Source organism: Tetrao urogallus, assembly GCF_951394365.1.
Source record: "Tetrao urogallus genome assembly, chromosome: 2".
NCBI lineage: Eukaryota > Metazoa > Chordata > Aves > Galliformes > Phasianidae > Tetrao > Tetrao urogallus.
Window position 1 is genome coordinate 38,668,454 of NC_136814.1, and position 16,778 is coordinate 38,685,231.

A 16,778-nucleotide genomic window follows, 5' to 3' on the forward strand; every position below is an offset into this window, starting at 1 on the left:
CCATGGAAGTTTAGAAGTTGTTCTGCCTCTTTGTGTCTTTCATCCAGCCACAGGAATACAACTCCTAGTTTGATCTTTGTTACTGGCAAGTATTCATCCGTCAGTCCCATCTGTTATGCTTAGCCTGTGTGACACATGCAGCAGATTGAGTCCCGAGGGCAGACTGACAAGGGCCTGGTGCACACTTGCATTTCTTACCAGTCACTGAAATGTATATACCAGCATTTTCTGCAGATGGATAACAGGAAAGTACTCAAATATCAGGGAGGGGTTTGACGTCAGTCTTCTAAAAGTCTATGCCTCACAGATAAGACGGCAGCCAATTCGGAAATTTTAATTCTTTTACTCCTAGATCTGCCTCCAAAACAGGTCTTCAGCCATCATGCCCCGGAGTTGCTAGGGTATTTCCAAATTCTCTTCTGTGACATCCAGGGATGTTCAGTGAGTTTCTTACCTTCTACATTATGGATGCAGAAATATGATGGCAAACCACACTGGCATTCAGCAGCTTTGAGTTTCATTGCTTCCCTCTATTTGAACAATTCAGTTTCTAAAAATCCTTCCTTCCACATCAACTATCAGTATCACCTACAAAGCACACTGGTTTTTTTTGTACAGATTTATTTCTGAACCTTGAATTGAACATAGTGCTTGGTCCTCCTTTGTAGTACTGCATAAGTAATTCTGTATTGAAATGCTGCAAATGAACTGAAGGAGTCACCCCAGGAGGTCAAAGCACTGCTACTGAGACCTAAGAAATGTGACATCTAAGTGCTGCAGTTATATAAAAGTAGTAACAGTGAGGCTGAAAACGCAACTGATAATAGACCAAACAAGCAGAAAGCTGATGCCTGTCATCTGTACAGGTCTGCACAAAATACACCAAGTATTGTGTGGAGAAAATTGTATGTACAAGTGGACCAATATCCAAATACAATATCAAATGATATCACTCTAGCTGAATAAAGGTATAACTAGTGATCATAACATCTATGAGTGCTAAATGTATCGATAATTAGTGAATAAAAACAATGTAAATTATGTGTATGAGAACCAAAGAGAACACAGGATGCAATACAGAGAAGAAAGATTAAGTGTATACATTAAGGAAAACCTCAGTTTGAACACAAGTTACTGGACAATTAGACCCTAACCTGTGCTGCCTGGTCACCAGCACAAAGTACGTGTATAGCTTCTTCCCTCTGGTACAAAAATCTTCCTGAGGAACCTGGTGCAGCTAACTGTGCAATTTATGGAGGCCTAGCTGAAACTGGGGATATCGTCTGCAATAGCTGATGGGGACAAGAATGGAAGAGCCAGCACAGTGCTGTGTGAGGGTACCCTGCACTGTTCCCATGTCCTCACACTATGGAAAAGGCTGCCCAGAGCCCAAAGGCTCTCAGAACCACCAGCCAAAACCTTTCTAGAAACCCCAAAATTTATCTCCATTCTTGTTACAGTGAGCATAAACAATTCCAAAGATCCATCTGCTGCCTTCCCTGTCCTGACAAGTGGACTCTGACATTGTTTTATTAAACCAGATGCAAATCAATTTCCTCACTGGATCAGCACAGCACTGAAGCAAACATATATGCAGTTTCTTGTAGAGCTGAGCTAAATGACACCCTAATACCTTATGGCAGTTTTTCCTTCCAATATTCAGTGTAATGTAGTTTCATTTAAAGGAGTAGGCTACCTTGAAGATAATGGTCTAGTTAAAGTAATGCATAAAATTGTATGGGGAAAAACCATGCAAATGAACAAACAAACAAAAAAACCACACAGATTTTCTAGTTCTGAACAGCTATTACTCTCCATGACAGACTAGGAAGGCAATATCCCTGAGTTCCACATAGAAATTCGTACAGCTCATTGTATTAATCATTTTTTTCTGCAGGTCTTAGTCTTTGAACACCTTTTCATTTGTCACACAGGGAAACATATAGCTTTCACTTATAATTGCTTTGTATTTCCATATTCATGTATTGATCCAATTGCCACACTACTTACAAGCTGTTGTTTATTAGAGCATTGAGACCCAGGTGTTTCTGCCCACTTTGTACCAGAGAAATAACCAAAGAAGAACAAGCTATCATTCATAGGAGCACCAGGAAGAAGCATCCATGTTGCTTTGTTATCTCTTCTCTTTGTGGATCACTAGGCTTAGTAGGCTTTCAAGGCCACAGTTCTTTTATTTAGTTTAGTTTAGTTTTTGCTTTTTTTTTTTTTTTTTTTTTGCCAGTGGGAGATCTCTTCTTTGCTAAGAGAAATAGGTGACAGTTATGGTTCAGAATGAATTCTGCAGAATTTGATGAGCTGTGCTGTGCTCATGGGCTCCCTGAAGTCTAAAACAGGGATTGTCTTGAGAAGACCATGAGAGTCTGTACTGCTCCATCAAAAATGCCAATCGAGTAGTGAGAAGGAAGAAAATGAAATGAGTTTCCTATCCATTGGTCTTTAGTTGTTACAACCCAAATGTCGCATATTGTTCATTCTGGACTGTACTGAAAGGAGGGAAAGCCAGCTCTAATGATTGATATGTATTTTCTAAGGTTCCACAAGGTATTTTGCTTCAGTTGGTCAGTACTTTTGCAAAATAACCTGTCTTATAGAGTCATTCTGGTGTCCTTTCCAACAGTTTTGAAGTACAGCATGTGTTGATTATCTCAGCTGAATGAATCTGAGTTCATTTATAAGTTGCTTTGTTCTGACTTTTTTAACTTCTTTGTTCCTGCCTTATTCTGTCTAAAGCACACAACATTGTTTGTAGAAGGAAAAACATGAACAGTGTGATTCAGTACAATAAAGAACAGCTTGTTAAAAATATGTTTTCAGTATATGTGGAATCCAAGCTTTTTTTCCTGTCTTTGTAAAGAAAGTTTTAGCTTTAGTTAGGGTCTAATTGTCCAGTAACTTATGTTCAACTAAGCTTTGTGTTTAACTTCCATTAGAAAACTTTTTTTTCTGCTTATAATAACCTGAAAATTCTTCCTTTTCAGTTGAAATGATCTGTGTATTCCTTTAAGTCAAAGGCAATATTTTACCAAAGTTCAAATCAATCTTATACACATATTTTTTAGCTTTATGTATGTTACAATACTTATCAGAAATAAATATGTTTGCAATGATTAGTTATGGCAGGAAAAATCTCTTTACTCTTTTTCTCCTTCTTTCTTTTTCTCCAGCTCATTGGAGGCAATAAGAACTTTGCTGTCTTTCCACTGAAATTGATGAAAACCCATTCTTTCAACTGAAAAACTGCTAGTGTCTCATTCTTAAGAACAAGGACAGTTTGCATCTGTGGACTGCCATTAAAGTTGACTTTAGCTCATGAAGAGTTGAAATGACTGACTATCTATCTGCTTTGTGCACACACAGTTGTATGAATTCTCCTAATGTCAGTCTACATTTCTGTGTCTACTCATTGGCATGAATACATCTGATGAATGTTAACTGTGTGGTAGTGTTTCATTCTGGAGATCTATCACTGCACAAGCTTCCTTAAAAGAGTATAACCATCTCACTATTGAGTCTGATGTGTTTGGGCCTGCTTCTAAAATTTCACATGCCCGGGCAAACAGCAAAAGCAAGAATGCTTTGAATAAAAAATTCAAAGCCCACATGCTTTGAATAACAAATAAATAATGGCAGGCAGGTAGGGATGCAGTTTTAATGAGTAGCAGGGTGAAGGGCGAGGTATGTGCCCCAAGCCACAGGGCCAGTGCATGGGGAGCAAGAGAGATATGAGCGGAGGCAGATGGACAGAGCAGTGGCCAAGAGCTCAGAGGCAGGGGTGCCTTTGCTGCAGGATGGGAATCACTGATGTTCTCTGGGAGAAAAGGTGAGTTAAATTGTCAGGTCTTGAGAGGAAGGCTAGAGGTTTGGGATACAGAGCATCAGGACAAGACAGCAAATGTAAGAAGTGGAAGAAGGGACACGTTAATACAGAAAAGAAAGGGGAATATGAGCTAAAAATATTATGAACCACTGTAACAGAGGAAGAGTTCCAAGGCCTTCTCTTCTTTCTTTTTATAGCTAAAGGGAAAAGGGGACAGACTCTGGAAATAACAGGCCACGCACTGCTGATGAAGTAATCCATTTGCAACCACAGCTTGATGAAGCTGTGGCAGCAATGCTGTGGTAGCTCCTGCAGGCCAGGGGTCAGGAAGGGGCTATGCTTTTGTACAGCAGTCAAAGTGGTTCTCAGGGAACTTCTGTCTGGCCCATTAAGGAGGGGGCATTTTGGCAATTGTCACAGGAAAGCTTTCTGTCATGAGATTTTCATCTAAATTTTTGGACAGAAGAGGCTGAGGAGCTTTATAGTTAGGTTTCTGAATAACATATGATTTTTGGAATCTTATGTGTATGTTTATAGCATCCTCCAACCAAAGTATCAACAGTCTTTGGCAGAGCCACGAGGATGAAGGATGGCTTTTGCCACTTGTAGATACTTGAAGAAAGCAAACACAATGGGATTCATCTTCCTCAGCACAGCATGAACTTTAGCTTCACAGTTTCTGACAAGAGAATTGATCAGTTTCTTAAAGAAACCCACGGGTAATTAGGAAGATGTCATTATTCAGAACTCTTTTCTTTTAGTACCCTTTCCTGAACAGTTGGGTTTGGGTAATTAAAGTCCCTCAGGGATAAGTTTCAGTGACTGACAATCCCCAGCCAAGCACAGCCCCATGCTCCCAGCTGCACAGAGAAGTGAAACTGCACACAGAGCAGGTTTTGTCTGAGTGCACAGCAGCAGTACTTGCATGTGTGTGCATGTACGTCTGTGTGCTTTCAAGTTTATCGGTCTCAAATATTAGAGAGGTTGTATGCACAACATTTTCCTTGCATCAGCAGCAACACCACTCTTGGAGCCTATGGGTAATTAACGCACTGTGATGTTTTTAACTCCATTGCATGCTTGCACAGGTGGAGAAACAGCAATGCTTATCAGCCTGATAAGCTGTTCCAAAATCTCACCAACCCAAGTGCACAATCCATTCACCCATATGTACCATGAGTACAGAATATGGACAAAAAGACAGTAGTTTATTGACCTGTTTAAAAAATAATAATAAAAAAAAGGCAAAGCATTTACCTAAATTAATGGATGTTTGCAATTACATGAGACTCTTATATATGAAAAAAATTTGAATGTTTTTAGCAGTAACATTTCAGCACAGTATGTACAGCTAGAAATAAAGTACTAATGGGTGCTGCTGATCTCCAGTTTGCTGTAAAGAATTTCCATTTGGGGCAGTACCAGCTACATTTCCTGTTCTGGAATTTTCTGCTTTTTTTTTTTTTTTTTTTTGAAAGAGTTGGGAATTTCCTTCAGTTACTTGGCACTCTTCTTTCTCTTATCATTTCAATCACGATTATAAATTTCCTGGATTCAGTGTATCTTTCTGACATAAGATAGCACATGTCAGGTTAGGAAAGGGGTTTGGCTGAGTTAACAGCTGCTCATTAGACTTGCTTTTCTCATTTTAGACTAACATATGAGTTTTCTCTTTTTTTCTTTTTTTTTTTTTTTTCAATTTTATAATACCAAAAATAACACAAGGTAATTTCTTACCATGAAGAAGTTTTAGATGGGTAGATTGCAATTAATTCTGAGCTGCCTCTGGACTCATTTTGAGGTTTTTTTTATTTTAGGCAAAACTACCTGATTAAACAGTCATCAAAGTGGGAACCAAGGAATCAGATTTATTAAACAAAGGCCAGAAATTTCTCTGAATTCCTCTGTGGAGAGGTGGAAATTTGCTAATGGATGTGCCTTACAGGCTCTCATTATGGCACCAGGACGCATCAGGCAGAAGTAGCTTTGATCAAATGAGCTTAAGCCCCAGGAAAAATCCAACTGTATGAGTAAGCTATATGAGATCAAGCGAAAAAACTTTTTGCAAAGGCAGTATTATGTTGTGTAAGTGCACCCTGAAGATGCACCCATGACAGCATGAGATATAGGGAAGGAGACTTAACATTTAAAGAGAATGAGAAATTGGATCCAGAGACAGACATTTAGGGTAAATATTCTTCTTACAGTAATTAAGGTGAAGGACTGCAGTCCATACATGGAGCCTACATGCAGATTGGCGTCTCTCTGATCTCTACTTTCACTTAGGCTGTCTTCCCATTCCTACACTCAGAACACAAATTCTTCCCATCCCAGACAATTTGGTCAGATCTGATGAGCCATCAGTACAGAGCTCACTGTCACATACTTTGTGCTGCCCAGACACATACACTAGTGCTCCCTTCTCCTGACCATATGACATAGGAATGATGCATCCTGTAATGCCAATGGCCAATGGGAACCTGTCAATGGGCTCTGGGATTTGCAGGTTCTCAGAGGGCATCTTCCTACAATACTATTTCCTCTACACCCTTTTATCTTTAATTTGTATGATGCATTATTGAAGCCTACAATTTCCCATACTTTCCCTCCTTACTGAGGATGTTCCCACTGTATTTAAGCTCTTGTAAACCTGACACAGAGATGCTTATTTGCATTTATTCCTCTTGAATTGTAATAGTATGAACAAGGGATGCTGGTTTGAGGCTGAGAGCAGAGCAGAAATGAATGCTCCAGCCAAAAATCATTAGTCCTCATGCTTATGTGGCAGTTATTGAACCTCATAGTTTCTCACTTTCCGAGACTATCAAAGACCAAGATCATATTATGATACAGGTTTGGTCAAAGAAATTTTTTATGCATACAGTGATTCTTCATGACAATGTGTACGGCAATAGATACTGTGGTGCTCAGAGTAGATGACCAGAATGTTCACCCAACAAACTTCTCTGCAAGACCGCATTTTAATCTGGCTTAGAAGAATGGCTGCCCTGCACAAAGAACAGATGCCTTTAGCACTCACAGGCACGCAGCATAATGGGTGGGAGAAATAACTCTTCAGCCAAAGCAGGCAATCTTGTTTTGCTCCTCAGAAGATGGACCAGGAATGTATTCCATAAGACTGACTCTTCCTCAGGCTATTGAATCATAATGTCTGCATACTCTAGTGAATGGTGGATTAACAACATATAAGATCAATAAACAGCAATTTCAACTGTCATGAAGAACTGGATAGTACAGAAAGGATTTCTGAAGGACAAACATCTACATACTTGTCCCAGTTTTGACTGAGATAGAGTTTATTTTCTACGCAGTGGCTGGTATGTTTCCATGTTTGGATTTAGGACAAAAATGATGTTGATAACACACCAATATTTTAGTTGTTGCTGAGCAGTTCTTAAGCTTTTCAGCTTATCATGCTGCCCTGCTAGCGAGGAGTGAGCTGGGAGGGGACAGAGCCAGGACAGCGGACCAAACTGGCCAAAGGAATGAATCATTATGTATCACTTGACTCCCCTGTATATTTATTATTGCTGTTGTTGTCGTTGTTGTTGTCATTGTTGTTATTATTTTCCCTTCCTTTTCTGTCCTGTTAAACTGTCTTTATCTCAGCTTACGAGTTCAAATTTTTTTCCAGTTCTCTACCCTATCCCACCGGGAAGCAGTGAGATGTGTGCTGCTGAGCTGCCTACCAGGTTAAATTACAACAATATTGAAAAAAGTATCGGATAAGAAAAATAAGGTTTTTAATGTTGCTGACTGGAGCCTAACTGTTGCTGCTATCTTTGCAGCTCATGATGATAACTGTGAAATTAATTAAAATACAGTATTTTCTTGGTCTGGATTAAAGCTACAATATCTCTGTCAACTGTTCTCATCAGCTATTTGAGAAGCAAGGAGTTTCTTGTTAATCAGACCCTAGAGGAGCGAGTTTCTAAGAACCACATATGCAATTATCTCAAGCATGCTACGCTGCAGATTCTAGCCCCTAGCCAACTCATCTGTGTTTTGAAACACCATTTTTTGTCCCTTCCTCTAAGACCAAGCCTGACCAGGCAGAAGCAGAAAAGGAGGGGTGCTTAAAGCCATCTTTTGCAACCATCCATATGTCATGGGCGTTAGTGGAGGAGAGGAAGAACATGCATTAATGGGGATGGCCTGCAAGCCGCAGCGAATTTTCTTTTGCAGATGGTGGGCTGTGGCTTAGCACTGGCCATGGTGAGCAGCACTCTAGGGAGCAGCAAACAGGCTGGTGGAAGTCCCTGGGGGGAGGGTGTCTATGTGGGGTATGATGCTCCTCCAGGACAGCAGTGCTTCTGTAAGCCATGGGGGATGCCCCTGATAGGGCAATGGCCAGCCATGCACTGGAGATAACTTTCAGTAGCTGTGAACTTTACACAGGAGCATCTGTGTCTGCTTAAGCCTCAGCAGTTCTTGCTGATGGCTTCCCCATCACCAGCCCTATTTTCACAGCCTTAAATCCTTTCCCCATCTTTTTTCACTGCCAGCTGCAAAATAAATCACTGGAACCAAGCTCCGCTTCTTTGAAATGATGTCTTATGATGACTATGGGAGCAGCAGGTCCTCCAGTGTACCTCAGGCCCCTTAAATACTGTCCTTCTCCAAAAATAAATATTTTCCCACAGAGCATTACTCTCCTTATTCATTTATATCCATTTGTTTTTTATGGAGGAGGGAACAAAAGAGTGCACCTGAAAGTCTATGGAGTTTGCCTTACATCATTTCAAGAAATCACCACTAAAATTCTTTAAGAAGCACTTAGGTCTTCTCTTTTTAGTATTTTAACCCCGCATGAGGACCTTTACTACAATCTTATTAGGAAAAAAGTGGATTAATCTCAGCAATAACCATCTTTCTCTGCCTCATTCCTCCCATCTCTTCGAATTTCTACACCATAAAGGAGTCTTCCTTGCTATGCTTTACATTCCACATACCAGTTCCTCTCCACCTTTCAGACATAAGATAAGACTCTGAATGACGAGTTTTAAACTTAAAATACTCTCTTGAGCACAAAGTTGTCATTCTGGTTTTTCTATATGAAATTGTAATTAAATGTGATTGTGCATAAATAGTTCCTGTGTTGCTCTCAGGCGAATCTTCAGCAGTAAAGTTTTACTTTACTTTTTCTAAAGTTCCACATCTACACTAACACCTAAACTGATAAAAAGCTTGATTTGATTTAAATAAGATAGACTTCAGTTTGGATCAACATTATTAACACTATAAACTGCTTTATCTCTACAGGAATTAAAGAAGGTTTCATTTATCTTAACATCAGCCCAGCCTACTGAAGTATATTCTATCTATTTATATTTAAATCTTGCTTCTTCTCTGTTCTGGGTCTTATTATAAGTATTGTGATCTAGGCTAGAGAAAAGCATAAAATCCCGTGACCTTTTGCATTACTGTAATTCATCTTTACTACTTCTCTATGCGGATTCCCACAGATTCCAGTGTTTACTGTAACAGTGCCTTATTAGATGTTGTGCACACAAGACACTGTACACATTGGCAGAGATATATCTGACCATTAACTTAATTAGATTTTTTAAAAAGAGAGAAAACAGTGCATAATGTTTAAGTAAAACTGTGCTGCAGTGGAGCAGTTCCAGCAAGACATGGCTGTCTCCTGGCTATGTATCAGTATGCAGAATGTGCTTGTATACATCACCAGTTCCAGCTGCTGAAGTGCGTAGTGATAAAAGATTTATTTTGAGAGAGTACATTACCTTGAATAGCATCACTATCCTGGGTACCAGTGACGAATGAATAATGGAAGTACTTCTTCTGCCAATAGCTTGTATACTTGTCTATTGCAGCTCATGCCAACAAGTTTCTGAACTAGCATTTGCGTATCTAGGGCATGAATTTACATAGAGTGTGAATAGATATTATTTACTCTGGGTTGTTTTGCAGACACAATGCATTTTTGTACTTTTGTATCTTAGACTGTATTTCTCAGAAACCGACAAGTAAGCAAGTAGTCTTTCCTTTGATTTTTAAATTGATGAATGCAAAGTGACAAAGCCTGTCAGTTGTATAGCTCTGCAGTAAGATTTCTTTTCAGTTTAGAACTTAAAATCCTTGCAGAAGTAAGTGGTCTGCTCCTTTTGTATGCAAACTGGCTACAGAAGAAAGTAATTGCTGTTTTTCTTCGGGAGGTACATTTACATTTTTGTGCAGGTAAAACTTCATATTGAACTTTTATCACCCAGACTATGCACTGAATGAAGATTAAAACATAAACAGCTGTTCAATTAAAGACAAGACACAGGCATTCTGAGGTGTTGTAGGAGTCCAACCCCCTGCCATTGCTGCCCAGTGTGTGTGCTGTATCTGTGCCCTCTGCTGCTAAGCTTGTCTGTGGCTGGTTGATGGGGGATGGGACCACATGCCTCCCCCAGACCAGGATAATAATGCAGGGGCAGAAGGGAATAGACTAAGACTGACAAGACCCTGGCCTCCTTCCCATCCCTTTATGAAGAGATTTCTGCCTTGGAGGAGAGAAGGGACAAGTCATCCTTACTTGCAGGGATGGACCTTGGCCAGGCCAAAGAACAGATTTGGGATGCTACAGTGTGCCCATGCCCCATCCTGTGTCTGCACTCCAGTCCTTGATAATTCAGACAGACAGAGAAGGGATTTTTAGAAATGAGTCTGACATATCTCACTCCCTTGGCTATGGCCACTGCCAAGTCACATTGACTTCTGCTGTTTTCTTCCCAGTCTGGACCTTGCCTCAAGGTTATTTCAAGGTTAGAAGGGACCACACTCCTCACTTCTCCTAGCCTGAATATTTGATCTCTGGTTATTTTGTTTGTGAAATGATTTTCTCACTGGTTATAGCTGTCATCTTGGCAGGATGCTACATTTATTTTCACTGAAAATTACTTGAAAAAATAACATCATGGAGTTTGAGATATGCATTTTTTGCTAGCTGTCTGTTTGTGTTGTACATTCCTTGATGACTTCATCCCTCACTTCCAAATCCGCATTATTGCCTTTCTACTTCCTTCAACTGGACTTCTAGTCCTGGGGGGAGCCTCCAGAGCTTCTAGTCCATTTCAACTACCCGCTGGCCCTTCACCAGACATCTGCCCTCAGTCTCCATCACTTTAACTTCAACAAAATCTCTAAACTAAACAGACTCAGCTCCACAGGAGACTGCAGGCCAGCTCTCAGGAGTGGAGCAAGCAGGTAGCTGTCAGTGAGCAGAAAGCTTACCCCTCATCATCAGGAAATGAGGAGAAGCTAAATGGAAATTCATGTTAAACTCAAATCTTCACAAAGGCTGTCTCTAGCAAACAAGTTTTGACTCCTTTCAAAAGCTTTTATTACACATCTTCATTACTGGAGATGTTGCTATGTCAGGGAATCATGAGAATTCTTCTCTACTTGCTCAGCACTGCAGAGCTTTCCAGGATGCTGTACAGCAATATTCTCTCACTTGCCACCCTGGGATTTTTTACACATAAAACAACGCACTATTTAAAATAAAAACATTCAAGAAAAAAGAAATCAGAGCATCAGTGGAACTGACTGTATTGCACATTGATAGGACAGAAGATTTGTGCAAGTCTCTTGCTCCAATTAGACTTTCAGTTACAACAAGCACTATTAGCTAAAAAGATATACATTAACAGCTTAGCAAATGCTGAATAGCAGTAGACACCTTATAATTAGCCTATCTGATTCCAATGTACATAAGTTGGTCATTGAACCTGCTTTGGCAAAGGGGTTGGACTCAGTGATCTCTGGAGGTCCCTTCCAACCCCTAAAATTCTGTGATTCTGTGATTGTCATTTTCCCTGTAGTGACGGATGACATAATACACTAGTAACAAGACAGAATGGTAAGAAAGTCCAACTCAAAAGAACTCAAACTTAGTATGTGTAAGGTGTGAGGAGGGATTTATAAAACTGCCACAGTCAATTCAGTCACGGTCTTCACTGAGTTTGTGTGCACAGAGAAAATAATGTCTCAGAGCAGAGCAATGCTTCAGTCTCTGCAGCAAGTGGACCAGTCCTAAGGCCAGTACTTGTGCTAGTCATCCGATATCTTGTGTATGTGCACTATGAAACTATGTTCCATTTTTAACAGTAAAGGAAAGGAATAGTAGCTGAAAATGAACAGTGATGCATACATTTTAATCTCCCTGGCACCAAAGGCCTCAGCCCAACTGTAGACTATCAAAAAATCCTGTCAGTGTACGTGCTGCCTAAGAGCGCTCAATTAGTAATGCCACCTACAGCAAAGGAGAAATGCCCTATATCTGTCTCAGGCCTCCAACACAGCTATCACTGCTGCATTCATTCATTTGCAGAGATAGAACTACGACTTGAAGCAGTTAAGTATCAGGAACTCATTTGAGCTGAGGCAAGTCTCATCTCCAAAACTTGCACTGGTAAGAAGGTTACAACTTATGTTCAGACATCCTTCCTTCAGACTTACACTGTGGCCCCCTCACCAGCAACAGAGATAATATACAACACTGATAACCCTACATGAAAGACAAGGAAAAGTGCTCTTCCCCCTATAAGTTACTGTGCTCCTGCACACTACTGAAGTCTCCATCACACCATGGTAATGCAGAAGCATTCCTTTAAATGCAAAGATGCTTTGGCACAGGGAAGGTGGCAACGCTCATGTGAGATTCCTCACAGTGCTAGAAGAGCACAGATCTCAGTAGCTGAGCAGTGCCACTGAGCTGTCCAGGAAAGCACTATTCCTTCATCTGAAATACCAGGGATTGATAATGTTGGTGTTGGTGTTCTACAACTGGAATGCACAGACCTTTGGAAAACGGTGGCTGTCCCTTTGTCAGGGCTCAGCTGGCTCTTCCTCTCCAGCTTAGCTACCAGGTCCTGCAAGCCAGCAAGGAAGGTGGCACAGGAACTGTGGGGGCTGGAACAGGCTTTGGCATTGTCCAGAGAAGACAAGGGAAAGCTCTTAGCACCCTTATCTTCTTTGTACATTTGCTCAGGGATGTGGCTACAAAGCTGCAGATCTGCGTATCTGTTAACACATCTGGAGAGAAGAAAAAGACACATTAAATTTCCATTAAAATGTCAACAAAATAAAAAAATAATAATTAAAAAAACAACAGCAGAAATCCGTCTCTGCTGAGAGCCTGAAACAGAACTGGATGCTGCTCTCTCTGTGCAACCAGTAAAGCAGCAGGCGGCATCCTGATGCCCTCTCCCTATGGTTTCACCCAGGACTGCTGGTGGGATTCTCCCTTGTGCTGCTTCTCATTTACTTTGAGACAACTAGAGCTGCACAAGATGCAGGGTGTTTTGAAAGGTTTAAAATAGGCCACAGTTTGGCCAAAAATCTAAATTAAAAATCTGTTTCCAAGGTTTTGACCAGAAGCTCCCATCATCACAGCAGCAGGCTGGAAAGTTGAGTGAGCAGATGTGTATGGTTTCCTGCATCCAGGGCCAGAGCAATTTAACTAGGGAAGTGTGGGGAAAGCTTAAGGGCCAGCAACATTCTAAGAAAGATGGAGACGGCTGGGAGTGTGGGAACTGCTTTCTGGAAGCAGAGCATTGTGCTGCTGAGCCACTCTGTCTGCCTTGTTAATGGAGGGAAGCATCCCAAGGAAACAGCCTGGGAGTAGCAGACACTGGATTATCTTGCCACTGGTCCCATTTAAAACATTTATAAATAGAATAAGGGGTGTATAATCCATGCTGGAATACTCAGACACTTTGTTTTCTGTTCCTTCCTTCCCAGTGTTGAGCTTACTGTTGGCGCAAATTATTAAGCTTTGCCCACTTCCCAGAGCAGAGAATTTGGTTTCTTTGTTGCTCCTTTCCTTTCTCACTTCAATAGACACTTCTAGGCAAATATTTCAGTCTTCAACATCCTACTTCAGCTAGAAAAAATGACTGAAAGTATTGTTACGATAAAGGAGAAATGTACACCAAGGGACCAAATTTTGAACAACTGTTTCTGATTTGCTTTTTGATCTGAAGTCTGCTGCTGTGCTTCAGACCTAGCGAAGGTGCTACATTCTAGAAACCTTGTCTAATCTTTTCCAGCCACACTCCCTTGGACTAATAAAATACAGCCCGTGGGGGAAAATCTGAGTTTTAGCAAGAGGTATTCAGCTCCCACCTCTCCACAATGGCCCCACTCTGCAGCAGGGCGGTTCCAATCAAAATGCTTGGGGGAAGACATGGACCCAAAACAGAGGTGCTTATTTATGAAAGTAGCTCCAAACAAACAGCTTGTCTTCTCCTTGTCCTTGTGCTATCTCGGTTATAGAAACACTCTCACTGATGTATTTCAGTCGTGTCATCCACTTGCCATTATTATAGTGAAAAAGAAAAAGAGGATTCACATTTCCACTTCATGGCTGCAGTGTGTGCAATTAGAAATAGCTGCAGTACCAGTGGAAATTTCCAAGGGCAATACACAAGGTTCTTCCTCTTTTCTCTCATAACAAACCTCTCTCTGGAAGTTTCTAGGTACAAAGATTGTGAAAAGCAAAACAGACAGTTTTTAACTCTGATAAGCTTGCAAACAAAAAGGAATCATGAAAATCTCCAATGGGACAAAGAATCTGCATGGCATACTCCTGAGAGAGCAGCTCTTTAAAGATGTAGAACTGTTCCAACTAATCTGTTTGAATGAGGAGAATCCTTGAAAAGCGAAGAAGCCTGTAAAATGACCCTTAGTGCTGAAAAGTAGATCAGTTCAAAAGGCCATGATTAGTTTCCTGGAGAATTTCATCCATGTCATTGCAAAATATGCACAGGCACACAGGCACACATGCACACACATCTACATGCTTTAGTTCAAACAACGTTTTTATGACTGAGTATTTTTCAGTAGAAATATCTTGAAGCGTTTCACCAAATAAATCTTTTTTTAATGAAAAAAAAATTGCAGAGATCCTTAATGGATTTAAGTGTGTTTGTAACAATCTTTTGCTATTAACTCCTTATGGTGCATCTGTTTCATTCTATTCAATAAAGCCTTTCACTGAATTTGATTCTTTCCTTTCTTGCAGCAAGCTAACACTTCTTGCTGCATGCTACAGACATGCACCCTTTGATTTCCATTTCCTCCCACGTTCTATTGGTGTCCCAGACCCTCTCATCCAGGTGTTTTTGTTTTCTGACACTTTGCTGATCTGCTTGTTTGATCATTTTCCTTAACTTTGTCCTTGACTTTGTTTGCATCCTCAGAAATGTCTCTAACATTTCACTTTCTAAAATAGCCCCCTTTATTAAAATCTGTGAAGACACCAGCAGGTCACACCTTACAGCTCAGACATACTTCTGATTGCCTTCCATCTTCTCTTAAACAAAACATTTCTTCTCAGCTTTCCACCTTCTATTTCTTTTGCTGTTTTCATTCTCCTCAGGAGAAGGAGCATTTAAATTATTCTTATTAGATGTGTAAATGTCTTTGAGAGCCTGTGTGTTAATTTTACACCCTGGAGATAAGCTTCAGTTATCTCCTCTCTGTCCAGATCTGGGAAAACTCAAACTTCAACCACTGAAGTTCCAGAATAAGTGCAAGATGGATTCTCAGGTGATTATTGAGATAAACCACCTTTTAAAAAGGACCTTTAATCCCATCCCTGAAAGGCCTTGGATGTTTAAGGGCTCTGCACTCATAGGCAGATCTTTCTCCAGGAGGGCAAACTCCCTTCAGAAAACACACATTTTCTTTCTGCTTGCTGCTTTACTGTTAAAAGCCATGACCCTGCTAATTACTCTGGAAGGAAAACATGGCTATACTGTTTGCATAAGGGCAAATCTTACTAATACAGAGCTGTTTCCACTCAGTCCAGCCCTCTGATGTTGTGACAAGGTCATTCAAATGTGGCAGAGGTATCTAAGTCTTATAATGAGATCTGACTAAACACAAGCATTCATCCTGAGGTACCTAACTTTGCCACCAGGGTTGCAACTAAATTTTGGGAGTTGTCTGGACTTCTTAGCCAGATCATGCATAACTTTCCTTTCCCCACCCGGGCTACTGTCCAGACATCCCACGCGGGGTGTTGGCATAGATAGACATAGGCATGCTGAGCTCTCAACTTTCAGCATAATCATGAATCGTTACTGTAACTGAAAGGATCATTCATACTGCGAGCTACAGCAAAGGCCTTTGCTACCAGAAAAGAGTGAGCACATATTTATCCCATTCACTGACAGCTACATGACTTGAATGATGCTCAGTATCTCCACTGAAGAAAGTTATGAGCAAATCAGAGGACCATTTACAAAGCACTTACAAAATTGTTCCAATATATCGTTATAAATCCTATGTCTCTTGCCTAGATAGAGCTGTGCTGGAGATGATTCAGCCTGGTTTGATAGAGCTGGCTGTCGAGATCACAGCCAAATTGGCTATTAAAAACTGCTTTTGGCAGTCTCCATTTTCTGCCACTGATCTCCAGTTCCCAGAGTCAGTGCGGCTACACTTTTCTAGGAGAACTGCATCTTTGTAGCCCACCCACTAAATCTCCAGCCTGGAAGCCTCAGGGTTGACTGCCCCAAGAGAGCAGGAGATCATCTCACCACATCACATTGAAGTAGCCCATCACCTGCTCTTACCACAAGCCCTCCAAGTGCCAGTGGCCCCATAAAGAGCTCTTATTCTAATGGGAATGTCCATTATGTTGAGGCAAGCTGTGGGAACACACCCTTGAGACAACAGGAAAAACATGGCCATGCCTGCACATTGTAAGGGAAAAGATGTTTTCCAGTGTTACCACTGTTGACTTCTATTGTCTTATAAACTCTTCTCTGTTGCTCTTTTTTCACATTTGTTTGATGATATGTTTTATCCTAAACCCCATCTTACCTCAAGAAATTGCTCATTGGCAATTTTTCCAAGAGTTACTAATGCCATTTGCAGATGACTTTCTAGAAATCAGGAA